At 36.1% G+C, this 19,577-nt stretch overlaps 1 pseudogene across 1 annotated transcript; it reads right to left on the bottom strand.

Moving 5' to 3' along the window:
* Window positions 1–4,184: 4,184 nt before the first annotated feature.
* Window positions 4,185–18,765, bottom strand: LOC306659752 (GATOR1 complex protein NPRL3-like; annotated as a pseudogene). Its single transcript, XR_013766630.1, has 2 exons — window positions 17,156–18,765; window positions 4,185–4,213 (listed from the first exon to the last, which is right to left on the bottom strand). The product of XR_013766630.1 is annotated as a GATOR1 complex protein NPRL3-like (transcript).
* Window positions 18,766–19,577: the final 812 nt, after the last annotated feature.

Below are 19,577 nucleotides of genomic sequence, written 5' to 3'. Positions count from 1 at the left end.
ACGAATTTCTCATAATTATGCTAATAATACAGTTTCAATTTGAAATTTTAGTCTAAACAGAATAAATGTTAAAAACCACTCTCTTTTTTTTTTTTTTTTAATTATCGAGACTTTCAAAGTTCTTCCTACAAAAAGTGAAGGATCCTCATCATTGGATAGGGATCTTAACACCACACTTTTGGCCGGTGACACAGGAGCCACATCTCAATGACTGATATGACCAGTAAACCGGTTACACAAGACAAAACCTTTATTCACAATTTTTTTTTTTGTATCTCTTTCTTTTCTCATGTTAAATCCATCTCCTAATTCTGTACATTTTACTTCCTATTTTACTTTCTGCAGAAACTATTTCATTACCTCTGCATCCATTGCCACCACCCTGGTCTAAGTTATCATGTCCTGCCTGAAATACTGCAATAGTTCTCTTATTTGTCGTCAGAGCCATCTTTTAAAAATGTCAATTCAAACAGATTGAAGACAAAATTTCTTAGGATGACCTAAAAGATTTTACAAGATTCACCCATCAGCTATTACTAACCACATCTCGAATTGTTTTCTGATTTGCTCTTTTTTTTTTAAATTTATTTTTATTGTAAACAAATGGGATACATCTTGTTTCTCTGTACATGAAGTAGAGGCATACCATTTGTGTAATCATACATTTACATAGGGTAATGATTTGCTCTTTAATTCAAAAATACTGAACATAACTTTAAGTTAGACAATGTGCCATGCAAACTCCAACCACATTCTGACACTGGTTATTATAAAATATAATTTATATATTTTCATATTAATTGTAATAGCAGTTCCATATTGGACATTTGTGGAATTAATTAGGACCAAAGCATTTGAGCAAGATAGACTTAACTAACATCTTGAAAATATTCCATTTTTGTCTGAAAATTTAAAAAATGTATCATTCAAATCAAAATTACAACATCTTAATTTTTTTCATGTTATATTTTAATGAATAAATTTCAGTAACAACTTGTTTTCAATGATAAATAGTAAGTCAGAAAATATAAAATGCTGTATTTGAAACCCTTTAATCTTCTTTCTTCCATTAAAAACAGATATTTTTTCATGTTATAGGCAATAAAATCATATCAAAGTAGATAAAAATTAGTTATTCAATCGTCTTAAAGACATGCTTTAGAAATGTAATATCTGCCTAGAAACAAAACCATTGTTAAAACATGAAGCAAAACTCAACCTGAATGTTCTTGGAGAAAAATAAATGCTTTTTGAAATTTGAATTTTCACATTAAGGCAAGCAATTGTATATAATATTAGAAAATCAAAGTTATCAAGCAAGGAAAAAAAGCTTCCATTTAGAAATAATACTTCGGAATGTAATAGACTTTAAAAGAACACTTTAAAGATTTTTAAACCATCTTTGTGTCCTCTCTAAGGGATTGTTTTATTGTGAGAGTCTTTCTTGAAGAAATACATATATTTTATTCCCAATTTATCCTTCCTCCAGTGAGAGAAGAACAGAGAGGAAAGAAAATCATACTGTTGTGCAATTTTTCCAGAAACACACCATTACACCTATTTTCTAGATCCTTTTTTACAATAGAGAGATCTGGCAAGTAAATTACCATTCTTTTTAAATCTAAAGGCATTCTTCATGGTGGATTCTTGAAGCAACACTGCATTAGATGAAGGAGGTATTGAGTGATGGAATAATTAGTGTAAATGCAAAACTTAAAGAAATAAATTTGTAAATTTTTGTTGACTTTTTTGTTCAATATAAATAGTAAGACACATCTATATGTTATCAATGAATTATATACATGAAATAAAAGGAATGTTAAGAAATGGGATATTAACAATCTATGCCCAAGAATTAAGTTGTTTACAAAATAAAGACAAAATATCTTCAGACTTGGGTATCCTGAATGTTTTCATGTAAGTCAAATATAGAAATTGTTCAGGGCTGGTGATGCATCTCAGTAGTGGTATGACACTTGCCTAGTGTGCTATGAGGCCATAGATTTGATTCACTAACACTGAAAAACAAAAGAAAAGAAAAACATTGTGTTTATGGTAAGAACTAAGATACATCATTACTTAATGGAGAGATAAAACTCAACTCTGTCAAAAAACATTCATCCTAGTGTTACAGAAAGATCTGTTAATTAGCCTGACTTATTTGTTCCACAACATATTCATGCATGATAACATCACATAGTGCTCCATAAATAAAGTTACATTTGTCAATTAAAAATAAAATAAAACTAAAAAAATAAACATTTATATGTATAATGATTGTCAGTCCCCAAAATGGCCCCAAAGGATCCCCGCTTCCTGATTTTCATGGCTTTGTGCAGAGAAAATTTGTGCATCCAATAGGGTATAGAATGTGATCTCCAGGAGCAGGTAAAAGACAGTGTGGCTTTTGTTACTCTGTCTCTTGCTATACTTAGTCTGTGGGAAGCTGGTTGGCATGTTGTAAGAGAATAGGTATAGCACTATGAGTAGGTCAATAGAGACAATATGTGAATTCTTTTGCCAGTAGCCAGTGAGAACACAGCCAAATAATCCCTATGTTGAATAAACCATCTTAGAAGTGGATTCTCCAGACATTCATTACCAGGCCTTTAGATGAATACGATCCCAGTTGACACCTTGACTATAACTTACTGAAAGAATCATTGCCAAATCATCCAACTAAACTACCCCAAGAATCTCTGAGATAATAAATGTTTATTATTTAATTAGTTAATGAGGTCATTTGTTATGTAGCAATAAATAGCTAATATATTTGCCAAGGGCCTTTGGTCATTTATTTTTAAGAAAATATCTTGTCTTCATTACCCCCCTGTTTGTACATGTGCATCACACGCACACATGCATACTCACATGCACTTACACAGTGTACCAACAGAAAACATATGCTAAAAATTATGTTTTCTACTCCAAATTCATTCCATCAGAAAATATTTACCATTTCCAAATAATGCCCTCTTTGTTACTGTTCTAATTTGGACCTTGGCATTTTTCCCTCAAGGGTTAATATATTGGAAGCTTGGTCCTTGGAGTGACACTGTGAAGAAGTTATAGGAGTTTTAAAAGATGAGGCCTAGTAGGAGGTGCAAGGTCATCAGGAATGTACCCTTGGAAGGATTAACATAGTTTTGTGGGACTCTGAATCAGTTCTTGGGAGCAGGCTATTATAATAAGGCAAGCCTTACTCTTCCCCTCACTTTGACTCCCTGTCTTCCAATGTGATCTCTCCTTTTATGGGTGCTGCCATTGTGATGAAATCTCCTCCGATGCCTTTACCAGAATTGAATGATGCTGATGTCAAGTCTGAATCTCCAGAACTGTGAGCTAAATTAACCTTTACCTTTGTAAAAAACTCAGCCTCTAGTACAGTACGCCATTGCAGGAACAGAAACAGACTAATAAATTTACTTTCATTGCGTATTATAAATTGCTGTAATTACAAAATACATCATACTGATGACATCTAAAAAGTCAGAAATCAATTTTACTTTTTAAATACTTTTGTATTATACTCAAATAAATTTAATCTATTATTTATAAGGTATAGTAAGCTTAAACTCTAATACACAATATATCATTAAAAACTAAACCTTGTTCACCCTCTCATTTGGTGTTCCCATGACTAAGAGTTTATGCTACCAACAGAAGCTTTTGTATTTCAGTATATACAAAGGTAGTCTCAGGATCCACAAAAATAATGGACCTGACACAATGTTTCTTGGCTAAGGCCTTTACCATAACACATAAACAAATTTATAAAGGTTGATTGTTTTGCTGCTTCGGTCAAATTGCTTGCTTGCCATAAAGAACTCCTTAGAGCAATGTCTTCAAGACATCCCTTATATATAACACCCCAGGGAACCACTTCTGCACTCCCAATTTGGTGTGTGTATGTGTGTGCATGTTCACTTTTTTGTTTTTTTGAAGTGGCGCCACTACAGATTGGAAAGGCATGCAAGGGTTATTTGTTTCCCACAGACCAGTCATCTTGCTGTGAGAAAAGGGAAGCTCCCAACTCAAGCTTCTACAAAAATGCACTGATTGGCACTCTGCTGACTTGTTGATCTTAAGCACAGCTAGCAGAAGCCTTATTGTAATTACTCTTTTTCCTGCTCTCTCTGTATATATCAGATGCAGCAGGGCTCTCAGGGATGTGCTGTGTAGTATCAAAGCCCAACAGAGGTGGAGAGTTCTCCTTCCTCATTCACTGGTAGGCAAGGAAATACACTTAACATGGCTAAGTTGTTTCCAAGCCAAGTCAAACATGGCAGAGCTCATGATCGGAGACTAGCCAAGTGCTCATAGTGGGTGGTCAATGCACATTTGTCTATTTTAATTGAACGATCATAGAGAGCTTTAAACTAAACTGGAGCTTTAAAAGTTCCCATTATATGCACTGGCTTTTAACACTAAAATATGGTGGCAGTTCATATTCTTAGAATGTGACTATGAGAGTGTTTCTGGAAACTTCCTGAGGTGCAAACTAATTACTGTATGTGACTAGTGGAGTGACAAAATAAGCTTCCCATCATAGTTTTCTACCCCCAACCAAGAGCATTAATGGATTATCCAGTATCCATTTAATGAATTCATTCTCTTTTTCAAGTATTCGGTTATTTTTTATTTCTTACAACTAAGAATCTTGACTGGTACAGAGGTGCTTTACAGAACAGAGTCTAGAGTTTTAAGCTTTTATGTCATTTAAAAGGAAATTAACACTGAACAGAATTAACACTTTACAGAAGAAAAGTACCAACACCCTCAGCATATCATGGGAAAGATATCTAATACCAACAAGGTTATTTAATTGACAGTGTGCTCTTTATTGCAGGCCAGAGATTGTATGTATCCAATTAAAACTAATTAAATTTTTGCCTTCTTTTCATGCTATATTCTTTGGAAAGAAGCTATGTTTTATATCCTTGAGCCATCAGTAACCAAACAAATATTTATAATTACAGGATATTTGTCTACTCATCTCCATTTATTTAGTTTGCCAATCACATATTTTTATCAATTTGGACTAATGGATATTTATTTCTTGCTTTAGGTTATAATATAATCGTACTTTCCTTATTGGTGCTCAAGTTGCTAAAACTCTGTTCTATAGGTCTGTCTTTTAGTTTGCTTCCATGTCCCTCTGAGAGCCCCCATCCTTTTGTTTCATGAATATTTCCTTTCTGGTACTAGAGGCTATTTCAGTCTTATTTTGCATATTCTTGCCTTATCTCCAGAATCAGTAATTTCTGTAAGTTTATTTTGTTGGGAAATGGCATTAGAAACTAAGATCTGGGAGTTAGTCTTATATTAATTTTTAATTTGTTTTTCAAAGACCATTTCCCATGTGTGCCATCTTAACATAATGGAGACCAAAAACTATGAATTATTAACCAGAATCCCAATATTTTGTATTATATTCCATATATTATAAAATGATTAAATGTTCATATGAATAAATCACATTAAAATAGTTACAAAGTGAATTGAAAAGTGCAATATAGTAAAATATAAAATTATGTAAGTTTGACATAAGAAAGTCCACGAGTCATTAAGTCTCAATGCATGCTTGACTTTATTCCTTCCTTCGTACAAATCCACTGGCCCTTTGGTCAGGCATAAGTCCTGGTGCTATGTACTATAGGATTAAGTGCCAAAGATACATTCTTCATCCTACCATAATGAAATTTGGCTGCAAAATATTTTATATATAGCCCACTCACTGTACTTTCTTCTGGTTTTTTTTTTTTTTTTTTTTTTTTTGCTTGTCTTTCTTTTCTATTCCTTTATTTTTTAATCTCTCTCTTCATCTAGTCCTAAAAATTCTGATCTTCTATGTGTATATGTATCACGCCCATATTATCTTCAAAATTGTACAGTTTACGGTATAAAACATAAAAAATTTCTGGAGTAAGAGGGAAAAAAATTCACGAATTATACAGTTTAGGCACAGTAAAACTGAAATTAATGCTGAAATTTTAGATATTTAAAACACCAAAATCATCTATAAAGCAGACCAATTTGAAATAAAATGTTGTTTTCATATGAATGTTCCCACTGTCAAGTGTTATGGCCAGGAAAATGGAAGAATATTAATAAGATCAGTACATTCTCTTTTCAAATACCAAAAAGAAAAAAAATATAAAATTTTCTCATGTTCTATTCCTATAACCTTATCATAATGCATTCAGCAGAGTAAATTACAGAAAGATGATAAAAAAGTCTTGTTCAAGACTTGTTCTAATTTCAGGTCAGTCCACATTGATTTTCTGTTATCATTCCACTAAATGGAGAAATGAAAAACTTCCATTACTACTTATACAAATATAATTAGAAGAAGTGATTAGGTATGTGTAGACATACTAAAATATACAAAATATGATTTATTTCATTAAATTCCATCTGCCTTTAAATCAGTTAAAATGTTTTGAAAATGAGCACAAATCCCTGCCCTGAAACCATCAGAGCAAATGATTTAAGGTTTTTCTGCCAAGCAATTAACCACACATGTGTTATTTAAGCACCTCGGAGGAAAGTGACAGGGTTTTTTTTTCTGTATAGATTTAAAACTAATTACTTAATAATTGACAGATTGACTAAATCCAGAATATGTGGATCCAAAGGCAGGTGAACCTGCCTAATGGCAAAAAGAAAGTGTCATAAATAATAAAACCTCCAGGATACATTATGGAAAATCCACTAGACTTTTTAAGAACAAAGAATGAAAAGTTGCATAAGAAAAATAAGAAAAAATAGCAATTCACTTTGATGTGAGCAGTGGTACAACAGGGATTCAAATGACTATTTAGAGGGAGGTGTTAATGGATGAGGCAACTCCAAAGACAGGACCTGCCTAATGGTACAAATTTAGAAACCATTAGCAGATTTATTGGAACTATTTAAGTAGATGTACAATTAAAAATAGGTGTATCTAGAGATGGGAGGCGGTCTGAAGACCAACTGCTGAAGAGCAATCATAAAAGGTTAGAAAGAGGATAAACGGCAAGAAGGCTGAACATGGAGAGCACCATTGGTATGGCAAAATTCAAAAGACTGTGACTCCATGGAAACCTAGAGGAGCAAGTCCTGAGAAATGCAAAGACTGTTTCAAAGTTCTGTCAGCCATTGTTGAAGAAACAGCAATGGCTTTTAGACATGAACCATTTGGATTGAGTTGTAAGGGAAAAAAATCATAATTGTGTGGTTTTAAGTATAAATCAAGACATATCTCTGGTAATACATAAGCTAGGTAAACATCTATTTGAATGTGTTACCAATTACCTGAAAGACATAGATTAAATATAGTCAATGAACAACTAAAATTCAATGCTGAACACTGAAGAGTGTAAAACATGATTTACAGTAACAGATTAAGAGAGAATAGAAGTGGCAACTGGTAAAATAGCACTGAATTTTGAATTTAACAAATACTACATATAATATTATATATATATGTAGTATTCTATGTATTATATAGAATATAATTTCACTTATCTAATGAGTATTTTTCTGTATGTATATATAGAATTTTATATTAAATGTGCATTTAATAATTAAAAAAATAAAATGATTAACACAATCTAAAAATTATACATTATATTTCCTGCCTTTCTATTTTCTACATTTTTCAAATTTTAGTTATGTGACTAATATTTGAGAAAATATATAATAGAAATGGGAACAAATAGAAGATAGTGAAAAATACCAGATAAAAGGAAAGCTATTTTAACATTACAAGCTTAATAAGAAGTTCTGATATATCTGCTTTGAAAAAGAAAATTTCTATAGCAGATTGACATATGAGATAATAGAGGTACTGAATATTTATCAGTTGACAGAGAGAGAGAGAAAAGGACATCTACAGGTGCAAGCTAATGTGGCATCGAAGTGTCATTAAAAAGGTGAGCATTTAATGTCTCCATCACATATTTTATTCAATATAGTTGGAAACGTTTTCCATGGTAACCTATTTCAAGTCATAAAATCAAAGCCCTTCAGAAATGGGGAACAGAATAATTAAAGTACATAAAGATTTCAGCAAAGTGATAACTTAGCACAAGCTGACTCCTTCCCTGGAGGCAGAGGAGAGCTGGTGCATTCACTGCAAAACCAAAAGTAGGGGCCTTATTTAGCAAACAAATGAAATAAATACCTAGTGGTTCACTATCAACTCTCAAGTTTACAAAGGAGGTGTTTCAAGCACAGTAGAGTGATAGAGGGAAGCAACATTTAGATATCAGAGGCAACAACTAATTTTATGGGAGACAGAAATGTAGAGAATGATTAATGAATCTGATGACTTTTTTACATAACAATATTTTTTTCTGAAATTGTGATGCCTATTTCTAAGAAGCATCTTCAAAGGTTCTGTCTTGTCACACACAGAATTCCTATACGATAACATGATGCTGGTAGAGTTATCATTATTGTGTGAAGATGCAAGACCAAATTGGATGAGGGAGCATGACTTTCTCATTGTGGATCATATCAGCCTTCATTCTCCAGGCCTATAGTTTCTCTTTTTTCTTGTTATATAGATCAAAATAGCATTTATTGGATCGTTCATTGCTTTTGAACTTAAAACCCACAATTTCAGTCCCTGCAAAAACAACACTGTAGATCGATATAGTCCTCATTACCTATCTTTAGCTTAAATGACAAATTCTTTTTTGTTTGTTTCACAGTTTACATGTTGACATCTGTATTTTTCACTCAATAATGCCAACACTGATGAAATGAAATCTTATTTCAGAGGTTGTGTCTTCTACTGGTTTTCCCAAACTCCAGACAGAACTTTTCAACTATTCTGAATTTCTCTTCAAAAGCATATTCCAAAATAAAAAAGAAATATTTTTCACAGCTTTTTCTGTGATGCATTCAGGTAGGAGTTGAGCAGGTCATGAATTGTATTTTTATATCATTCAACTTTTCCACAGACATTTAGATTAATTCTCTCTACCAAACTTCTAATATCTTAACTTCTACCAACTTCTAATATCTAAACTTCATTTATCATAGGTTCTATTTAATGGAGGCTATAAGCTATTAATCAAAGCCAAAAGCAAATCTAAAAAAAAAAATTCATGATCACTGAGAGGTGTTAGAACCAGTATGTGGATACAAAAATGTATCTTCAAATGTTAATCTATATCAATGTATTTATTTTAATATACAATTATCTGTCTTTATGTATCTGACACAAGAAATATACATTCTCACACATATTTCTCAGATTCTTGCTATTATAAGAATGAAAGGTATCAATTCTCCTATTTTGTTACCTTTATCTTTCAAGTTCTTGATATCCTGAAGGAGGTAGGAATCTGACTAGCAGTTAATCTGGAGGCTGTGAGAGTGGAAGGAGAGGGTCATCAGAAAAGTGTCATTCTTTTGCCTGGGAAAACTTCAGGAGTCTTTCTTTCTCCTTTTGCTGACCTCCAATATAAGATATTGAGTATATATAAATTAAAGTGGAAATGAACTGGAGGCAATTTGAATGGATAAGTTTATAACTTCTCACATTCATTTAAGATGTATTTATAGCTCTTACCCTGAAAATTCTGCAGCAGAAATGTGATAATGAACTGCTGTCATTATTGTTTGTTAGTTTAACCATTTTATATGGGTGTGATTGAATATGAAAGATGTCCACATTATTGTATACATTTTAATGAGATAAGGATACAGCCATAAAATCATTGCTATAAGCAGTATCATAAACATCCATCAGCTCCAAAAGTTTTTATTTGATTTGTAATGAGAACACTTAATAGAGGATCTATACTATTGACAAAGTTTTAGGTACACAAGACAGTACTGTAAACTATAGGCATTATGACATACAGTAGCTTTCAAGGACTCAATCTTCTAAAACTGAAGCCTTTTGAACTCTGACCAACCTTCTCATTTCTTCTCCCCAGTCCCTGGACCACAATCCCACTCTCTGATTCTCTGCATTTCACCGCAATATGATAGAGTCCTACATGTGACCAATATGAGAAAACAAGGGAAGAAAATGTCCCAAACAAACCTAGATACTATATCAATAAAACCCAATGACAGCACAGCAGAAGAAGTGTCAGAAAGGGAGTTCAGAATATACATAATTAAAACAATCAGGGAAGCAAACGAGGAGATGAAAGAGCAAATGCAGGCATTAAATGATCGCACCAATAGACAGTTAAAAGAGCAAATACGGGAAGCAAGAGATCAATGCAATAAAGAGTTAGAGATACTGAAAAAAAAAAACAGTAATACTTGAAATGAAGGAAAAAATAAACCAATTTAAAAACTCCATAGAAAGCATAACCAATAGGATAGAGCACCTGTAAGACAGAACCTCAGACGTTGAAGACAAAATCTTGAAAACAAAGTTGACCAAACAGAAAAGATGGTAAGAAATCATGAACAGAATCTACAAGAATTATGGGATATCATGAAAAGGCCAAATTTAAGAATTATTGGGATTGAGGAAGGCTTAGAGAAACAAACCAAAGTAAAGAACAATCTATTCAATGAAATAATATCAGAAAATTTCCCAAATCTGAAGAATGAAATGGAAAACCAAGTACAAGAGGCTTATAGGACTCCAAATATATAAAATTACATCAGACCCACACCAAGGTACATTATTATGGAAATACCTAACATACAAAATAAAGACAGAATTTTAAAGGATGTGAGAGAAAAGAATCAAATTACATTCAGGGGGAAAACCAATAAGAATATCAGCAGATATTTCAATCCAGAAACGAAAAGCGAGAAGGGCCTGGAACAACATTCACCAAGCCCTGAAAGAAAATGGATGCCAAACAAGAATCTTATACTCAGCAAAACTTACTTTCAGATTTGATGACAAAAATAAGATCCTTCCATGATAAACAAAAGCTCAAGGAATTTACAAAAAGAAAGCCAGCATTACAGAACATTCTCAGCAAAGCATTCCATGAGGAAGAGACAAAAATAAATGATGCAAATCAGCAATGGGAGGAACTAGCCTAAAGGAATAGCCAAATAAAGGAGAATCCAAATCATGCCAAAAACAAAAATGAGTCAAATGACTGGGAATACAAGTCATATCACCATAATAACCCTGAATGTTAATGGCCTGACTCATCAATCAAAAGACAAAGACTGGCAGATTGGATTAAAAAGAAAAATCCAACAATATGCTGCCTGCAAGAGACTCATCTCATAGAAAGAGATACCCATAGATTAAAGGTGAAAGGATGGGAAAAAACATACTATCCACAGGGACACAGCAAAAAAGCTGGAGTATCCATCCTCATTTCAGATAATGTGGACTTCAAGCCAAAACTAGTCAGAAGGGATAAAGAAGGACATTACATACTGCTAAGGGAAGCATAAATCAGCAAGACATAACAATCATAAATATCTATGCCCCGAAAATTGGCTCATCCATGTAAGTCAAACAAATCCTTCTCAATTCCAGAAATCAAATAGACCACAACACAATAATACTAGGCGATTTTAACATACCTCTCTCACCAATGGATAGATCTTCCAAACAAAAATTGAATAAAGAAACCATAGATCTCAATAACACAATCAACAATTTAGAATTAACCAACTTATATAGAATATACCATCCAACAAAGAATGAGTACACTTTCTTCTCAGCAGCACATGGATCCTTCTCCAAAATAGACCATATTTTATGCCACAAAGCTACTGTTAGCAAATACAGGAAAATAGAGATACTACCTTGTACTCTATCAGATCATAATGGATTGGAATAAGAAATAAATGACAGAACAAAAACAGAAACTTCTCCAATACCTGGAGATTAAATAATACACTATCATATGATGAATGGATAACAGAAGACATCAGGAGGGAAATAAAAAAAATTCTTAGAAGTAAACGTAAACAAAGACACATCATATCAAAATCTCTGGGACACTATGAAAGCAGTACTTAGAGGAAGAATTATTTCATGGGGCTCATTCAACAAAAGAAGTAGAATTCAACAACTAAATGACTTAAAACTATACCTCAAAGCCCTAGAAAAAGAAGAAGAGAACAACAACCAAAAGTAGTAGAAAGCAGGAAATAGTTAAAATCAGAGCTGAAATCAACAAAATTGAAACAAAAGAAACAATTGGAAAAATTTAACAAAATAAATAGTTGGTTCCTTGAAAAAATAAACAAAATTGATAAACCCTTAGCCACACTAACAAAGAGAAAGAGGGAGAAAACTCAAATTACTAAAATTCAATATGAACAAGGAAATATCACAACAGACATGAGTGAAGTACAGAACATAATTAGAAGCTATTTTTAAAATCTATACTCCAACAAAACAGAAAACCTTGAACTCATCTACAAGTTTCTAGAGACATATGAATTACCTCAACTGATCGAGGAGGACATACACAACTTAAATAAATCAATTTCAAGCAATGAAATAGAAGGGATCATCAAAAGCCTACCAACAAAGAAAAGTCAGGGACCAGATGGGTTCTCAGCCCAGTTCTACAAAACCTTTAAAGAAGAGTTCATTCCAATACTTCTCAAAGTGTTCCATGAAATAGAAAAGGAGGGAACCCTCCCAAACTCATTCTATGAATCCAATATCACCCTGATACCTAAATCAGACAGAGACACATCAAGGAAAGAAAATTTCAGACCAATATCATTAATGAACACCAGTGCAAAAATTCTCAACAAAGTTTTAGCAAATCACATTACAAAAATATATTAAAAAGATAGTACACCACGATCAAGTGGGTTTTATCCCAGGGATTTGAGGTTGGTTCAACATCTGGAAATCAATAAATGTCATTCACCATGTCAACCGACTTAAAATTAAGAAACACATGATTATTTCAATAGATGCAGACAAAGCATTCGATAAAATACAGCATCCCTTCATGCTCAAAACACTAGAAATAATTTGGGTAGTGGGAACATTCCTTAATATTGTAAAGGCCATCTATGCTAAGGCCATGGCCAAAATCATTCTAAATGGTGAAAAAATGAAAGCAATCACCCTAAAAAATGGAACAAGGGAGGGATGCCCTCTTTCACCACTTCTATTCAACATCGTCCTTGAAACTCTAGCCAGAGCAATTAGACAAGCCAAAGAAATTAAAGGTATACGAATTGGAAAAGAAGAACTCAAACTATCCCTATTCACTGATGACATATTTAGAGGAACCAGGAAATTCCACCAGAAAACTCTTAGAACTCTTAGAATAAGTGAATGCAGTAACGTAGCAGGTTACAAAATCAATGCTCATAAATCCAATGCATTTTTATACATACATGATGAATTTTCAGAAGAGAAATTAGGAAAACTACTCCATTCAAAATAGCATCAAAAAATAAATAAAATACTTGGGAATCAATCTCACAAAAGAGGTGAAAGACCTCAACCATGAGAACTACAGAACACTAAAGAAAGAAATTAAAGAAAACCTTAGAAGATGGAAAGATCTCCCATGTTCTTGGATAGGCAGAATTAATATTGTCAAAATGGTCATACTACCTAAAGTGCTATACAGATTCAATGCAATTCCAATTAAAATCCCAATGATGTACCTTACAGAAATAGAGCTAGCAATTATGAAATTCATCTGGAAGAATAAGAAAACCCAGAACAGCTACAGCAATCCACAGTAGAAAAAGTGAAGCAGGGGGTATCGCAATACCAGATCTTCAACTATATTACAAAGCAATAGTATCAAATACAGCATGGTATTGGTACCAAAATAGGTAGATCAATGGTACAGAATAGAGGACATGGACACAAACCCAAATAAATACAATTTTCTCATACTAGACAAAAGGGCCAGAAATATGCAATGGAGAAAAGATAGTCTGTTCAACAAATGGTGCTGGGAAAACTGGAAAACCATATGCAACAGAATGAAATTAAACCCCAATCTCTCACCCTGCACAAAACTCAACTCACAATGAATCAAGGACCTTGGAATCAGACCAGAGACCCTTCATCTTATAGAAGAAAAATTAGGTCCAAATCTTCAACTTATTGGCTTAGGATCAGACTTCCTTAACAGGACTCCCATAGCACAAGAAATAAAAGCTAGAATCAACAAGTGGGATAGATTCAAACTAAAAACCTTTCTCTCAGCAAAGGAAACTATCAGCAATGTGAAAAGAGAGCCTACAGAGTGGGAGAATATCTTTGCCACTCATACTTCAGATACAGCACTAATTTCCAGAATATATAAAGAACTCAAAAAACTCTACACCAAGAATACGAATAATGCCATCAACAAATGGGCTAAGGAAATGAACAGACACTTCACAGAAGAAGATGTACAAGCAATCAACAGATACATGCAAAAATGTTCAACATCTCTAGTAATAAGAGAAATGCAAATCAAAACTACCCTAAGATTCCATCTCACCCCAATTAGAATGACGATTATCAAGAACACCAGCAACAATAGGTGTTGGCGAGGATGTGGGGAACAAGGTACACTCATACATTGCTCGTGGGGGTTGCAAATTAGTGCAGCCACTCTGGAAAGCAGTATGGAGATTCCTCAGAAAGCTTGGAATGGAACCACCATTTGACCCAGCTATCCCACTCCTTGGCCTATACCCAAAGGACTTAAAATCAGCATACTACAGAGATACAGCCACATCAATGTTCATAGCTGCTCAATTCACCATAGCCAGATTGTGGAACCAACCTAGATGCCCTTCAGTTGATGAATGGATAAAGAAACTGTGGCATATATATACAATGCACTATTACTCCGCCATGAGGAATGACAAAATTATGGCATTTGCAAGCAAATGGATGAAATTGGAGGATATCATGCTAAGTGAGATAAGCCAATCTCAAAAAACTAAAGGACAAATGATCTCGCTGATAAGTGGATGAGGACAGATGGGGTGGTAGGAGAGGTTAGTGTTAGGGTTAGGGTTAGGTTTAGGGTTAGGGATAAGGAGGGTGGTAAGAATGAAGGAAGAAAGGAATGTATAGAGGGAAAAGAGGGGTGGGAAGGGAGGGGGGAAGGAAAAAAATAACAGAATGAATCAAACAACATTGCCCTATGTAAATATATGATTTTTACTTAAAATAAAAAAAGATAAAAATAAAATAAAATAAAATATAATGTTCTTGAACATATTTCCAAAAACCGTAATGAAATACTTCAAAGCAATTTTGAACAACACATTTAAATGATCATACAACATCATATAATTGGTTTAATTCCAAAAATGAAGGATGGTTGAACAAATGCAATTCAATAAATGCAGTTCACCACAAAGAGAAACATAGACAAAAAAATCTCATGATCTTCTAAATAAATGTAAAAACACATTTAAAATAATTTCATGGAAATACTTATGAAAAAAATAAAAACCCCAAAAATGGTGGAACTAGTGGTTTATCGGATTATAAAAGCTCAAAATTGAACAAAGTTTTGTTAAAACTGTAGAATTATGTATTTGAATAATATCTAATCTAATCTTAATTTTTTTAAATAAAAGTATTTTTATATGTTTTATACAACAAATCCTACAAATGTCAGAAAAGGAAAACATTTGTATTCTTTTTGTCTACTATAAGGAATAGTTTAAAAAAAAAAAACCTCAAATCATATTACCAGTTATTTTAGCTATAATTGTAGTGAAATTTTGTGAGTTCATATTAATTATTTAAAAACTAATCTCTGAGACTAAAGATCCTAGTTATAAACCATTAAAACATCCCATCATTCTACTTTGTGATACATACAAGACTCTAATAAAATCATGTTATGAAGTTTTTTGTTTCATCTCTATAAATTCCATTTTCAATTATTTCTAATGAATAAAACTTGTTTACTCCTTACCAACTGAAGGTAACATCACATGAACTAAGTCATCCCTCATCAAGAACCTGACCACCGTAGTATGGACCTGGAGTGTCTCCAAAGGTCCCTGTGTTTAGGGAACTGTCCCCAACATCATACTTTTGGGTTGTGGTGGAAACGAAGACGTTGGACCTAGTGGGAGGTCTTAAGTCACTGGGGGTATGTCCTCAGAGAAAATTGGGAGACCCTGGTCTCTTCTTTCTCTTCACTTCCCTGCCATGCTTTACCAGGGACTTTGGCTGTGGTGGATATTGTTGTCTCATCACAGGACAAAGAGCAATGGGGGACAAGCCACCATGAACAGAAACCTCCAAACATATGGGTCAAAATAAATAATAAATTGATAATCTCAGGTATCTGTTACAGTGATATAAAGCTCATTAAGTCAGAAATACCTCATTCAATCTTCATTATAAAACTGAGGGCACTTTTATTAACTACATTTAAAGAAAATTAAGAATTAAAGCATTTACCTTGTTTGCCTAGTAATACTATGGAAGCGTATCTTGTTTTATATTAAGTTACCATTGAAACACATGTGTATTATCTTCTAAATATATCCTAATTTCATCCCTTTCTATGTACTCTTACTGCTATAATTCTAGTTATTAATTTATATATGGTTTACTGAAATTATTTTTAGAGAAAGAGCCCTGATGCCTCTGTGACCTATTTTTTCCCCCCTTCAGAAAGCCATGTTAATTGTTTCAAAACCAAATAAAGGCTTTTACTTCGCTGTTTGTCTTTGCAGAGCCCCTGGCTAATCAGCATATGCCTAAAGCCAGTCCTTCCTCCAGGATTCGGATCAACAGGGAGAACCACACAGTACATGCACATTCTGGGACAGGGACCTGGCAGGAAGTTCAGCTGCCACCCACAAGGGTGGCCTATGTGCTGTGGTGAGGCTGGTTCCAGGAGAGGATCACAGTAGTCTGGTAGTGAACAGAAGTAGTCTGCATGGTGAACAGAAGTGGGGCTGGGTGAGGGGGCCACACAAGCTGACAGCCACACAGAGTGGGGCAAGGTCACATCAAGTATGTACATGTGAACAGCCTCTGTGCACATGTAAGGACATGGTTCTCACCAGACACAAGTCTAGACAGTCCCCTTCAGCCTGGTGATGCTAAGGCTGTTGCAAGGACTAGGTGCGAGTTAAGAGCCCAGAGGGTAATGATCCCACAGCAGCTGCTGAATGGGAGCAAGGTGCCTGTGGCAAGAAGATCAACGTTCTGCAGGTCTTCAGTCAGGCCAGGGCTGGCCACCCACAGTGCCTACCCTCACACCCCATTCTTTTCCTGGCTTATGTGAGCAGTGCCTGGAATACAGCAATGACAGGGTCCTCGTGGGCGGTCAGCACCAGCACACTGCGGAACTTGTCCAAGAGCAGAAGCAGCTGGGAGGGCTGAGTGTTCTCATTGTACATGATCTCCTCCAGGTGGTGGTGGCTGCGGAAGTAGTGAAGGAGCCTAGCAAACATGCACAAATCCTCAGGGTTCTGGGCAGGAGGGACACTGAGGATGGCTGCCCGCTCCTGCTCTGACAGACTGGCCATAGGCTCTCTGTCATCCGCTTGTTCAGTGATGAATCCCCACTGGGGAGCAGGTCTGCACTGAGTTGTCCATGCTGGGGCTGGTGAGGGTCATGTCGTCACTGCTGGTTGGAGAGCCAAAGCTTAAGGCATTGGGTGTGCTGAGGCTGCGGCCACCGACCCGGGCAGTGAAAGGGACGTCCTCCTCCCGCAGGCGGGGCTCCTCCTCACTGGGGGAGGCCATCAGGCAGACATTGGTGTGCAGCTGGATGAGGAGCCAGGGCTGCAGCATCCACACCACCATCTGGATGAGCCTGGTCTCCTGCAGGGGGCGCCAGGGGGCTCCTGAACACCAACAAGGAAAAGAGCAAGGAGAACTTGGCAAGGATAGATGGCAGGTCTTGGATGGGAACTGGCGGGAGAACTGCTCAGCCAGTGCGGGTACAGACACACGCTAGCATTGGGAGACAGCACACAGACGTTGTTCTCACACAGAGGGTAGATGATGACAGCCTTGCCCCAGCACACCAGGTGAGCCGCAAGCTGGAACACCTGCAGCAAAGCCAGGTCAGCGTCCTGGGCTAGCTGCTGCAGGTTCTTCACAGCAGATGTGGTCTTGATCATCCACCTCAGAGCCGGGAACAGTCGACGGGCAGCTCACCCAGCAGGGACTTCTCATCACTGAGCAGTAGCAAGGCATGGTAGGGGCGGATGGCTTCCAGGCTCCGCTCAATGGCCTCAGAGGGGGATCAGACTGGAGGCAGCATAGTGGATCTTGTGCGGTAAGCAGAAGCTCACTTCCAGCCAGCGGTTGATGTGGAGCCGCACCACACCAGACGTGCACAGACTGTTGTAGCCTCCTTGAGGTCGCTTGCCAGCTTGCAGTTGGGCAGGATGTGATGGAACGGGGACTGCGGACCCTCATTTGCGTCAGCCACGTCGGACACCTCATCCTGCAGCGCCAGGATCATCTTGGACTCCCGAGTGAGGTACTGGCAGCGGCGCTCGTTATGCTGCAGGACCGTGGCAATGCGCCGGGACAGGGTATGCAGACAGTTGATCACCGAAGGGTCGTCGTTGGCCCTCAGGGCGAACACCACATTAAAAAGAATCATGGTAGGCGCTTCCCTCTTCGGGGCGGAACTGTTTTGGAGACCTGCCCCAGAGCATGCTGCAGCAGTGTCGGGTGCCCAACAAACAGCACATTATCTACCTTCAGTTCAAAAATTTGGCTGCACATTTCAGACTTGGTTGCCAAAATTGTTGCCAAAATAACATCTGAAAACCTGGAGTCACCGTCCTGGTCATCAGCATGGTCACCCGTGTTGTTAACAGCATATCTGCTACACGCCTTATCTGCCAATTGTCCCACAGCAGCCAGCAAACTGGGGACCGCCAGTGGTCCTGCTGTTGCCTGGAAGTTCACTGTCACAGTACCTCCAGGACCCCTTGTGACCTGTCTTTTAATCTGTCACTACAGATCTCCTCTTGTGTTAGAAGCATTTAACTTCCACACTTTTACTCTTACACAAAATATTCTATAAGCAACATAGGAAAATACTTTAAATGAAGAAAATGTCCCTTGTGTTGGTCCAGTACAAGGACAAATGTTGCAAGCACATATAGAAGACAGTTTTTTTCTCAAAGTAAAATGCTCACTCTCAGTTGGGTTTTGTCTGTATTACAATGTGAGTCCTTTCTGATCTAGTGTGCTCATGTTCTTTGTTGTGGACTAGATGTGTTCCCCTCAAATTCTTATGCTGATATACTAAACCCCAATGTAATGGTGTCAGAGGAGCAGCATTGGGGGTGTAATTACATCACGAGGGTGGGGTCCTTAGGAATGGAATTAGTGCCTGTATAAAGGAAACCTTAGAGATCTCTCCAGCCCTTTTTCTTCCTTGTGAGGATGCAAGAAAGGGCAGAGAGTATACAATCCAGGAAAGGGTCCACATTAGAACTGTCCTGACCATGCAATTTGATAGGAGACTTCCAACCTCCAGAATTGTGAGAAATAAATTTCTATCATTGTACTATCCCATCATCTCATTTTATACTTTAGAAGGGACAAGATCATGAATCCAGGAAGTGCACATAACTTCAGTTAAAATATGTACTAAATGGGACATTGGAGGTCATAAGGAAAGTTTCATCAATTACTGCAGACAGTTGATTGA

The sequence above is a fragment of the Sciurus vulgaris genome (assembly GCF_902686455.1).
Source record: "Sciurus vulgaris genome assembly, chromosome: 4".
In the NCBI taxonomy this organism is placed as follows: Eukaryota; Metazoa; Chordata; class Mammalia; order Rodentia; family Sciuridae; genus Sciurus; species Sciurus vulgaris.
Note: the sequence above shows the minus strand (reverse complement) of the source record. Positions and strands in the feature narration are given on the sequence as shown.